Below are 1,022 nucleotides of genomic sequence, written 5' to 3'. Positions count from 1 at the left end.
TTTTTCTAATTTTGTTCCTTTTCTTTTTCTTTTTATTTTTCTTTTCTTTTCTTTTGCACTTGCATGAGAGTTTGGACACGTACATTAAGTGGTAGACTTTCTAGGAAATCCTCATTTTCTTTACAAAACATGGCCGAAGAAGATAACCAGTCAATTCATAATGAGAATAATGAGAATAATCATGTGAGAACACTTAGAGATCACATGAATCCAACAAGAACAAGTGCACCATCATGTATAGTTTTTCCTCCTGATGCTTCTCATTTTAATTTTAAGCCAGGTATTATTCAACTTTTACCCACTTTTCATGGCTTAGAATTAGAAAATCCATATTTGCATTTAAGAGAATTTGAAGAAGTTTGTAACACCTATAATGACTTAAATTGTAGCATGAACACCATCAGATTAAAGCTTTTTCCTTTTTCATTAAAAGATAAAGCTAAAACATGGCTACAAAATATTAGGTCAGGATCCATTCGTGCTTGGGATGAAATGCAACAACAATTTTTAAAGAAGTTTTTTCCATCTCACAGAACAAACTCTTTCAAAAGACAAATCACCACTTTCACTCAAAAACCAGGAGAAACATTTTACAAGTGTTGGGATAGATATAAAGACTTGCTTAATACCTGTCCTCATCATGGTTTTGAAACATGGAGATTGGTCTCACAATTTTATGAAGGGTTAACACCTAAAGATAGACAAATGGTGGAATTGATGTGCAATGGAACTTTTGAAGATAAAGACCCTGATGAAGCAATGGAGTACCTAGACTTGCTAGCTGAAAATGCTCAAAATTGGGACACCACAGGTACGTGTGAGGCACCAGGTAAAACTCAACCTCATACATCTAATGGAGGCATGTACAACCTTAGGGAAGATCATGACCTCCAAGCCAAATTTGCATCTTTAGCTAGAAAAGTTGAGGCACTAGAATTAAAAAAGAGTGGTCAAATAAAATCTGTTCAAGAAATTGTGTGTCAAATTTGTGAAACTAATGAACACTTAACCAATGATTGTCC

The 1,022-nt window shown here is 34.1% G+C and overlaps 1 pseudogene; it reads right to left on the bottom strand.

Annotated features, from left to right (window-relative positions):
* Positions 1-536: 536 nt before the first annotated feature.
* LOC127904325 (small nucleolar RNA R71) lies at positions 537-647 on the bottom strand (annotated as a pseudogene).
* Positions 648-1,022: the final 375 nt, after the last annotated feature.

Source organism: Populus trichocarpa, chromosome 14 (genome assembly GCF_000002775.5).
Source record: "Populus trichocarpa isolate Nisqually-1 chromosome 14, P.trichocarpa_v4.1, whole genome shotgun sequence".
In the NCBI taxonomy this organism is placed as follows: domain Eukaryota; kingdom Viridiplantae; phylum Streptophyta; class Magnoliopsida; order Malpighiales; family Salicaceae; genus Populus; species Populus trichocarpa.
Note: the sequence above shows the minus strand (reverse complement) of the source record. Positions and strands in the feature narration are given on the sequence as shown.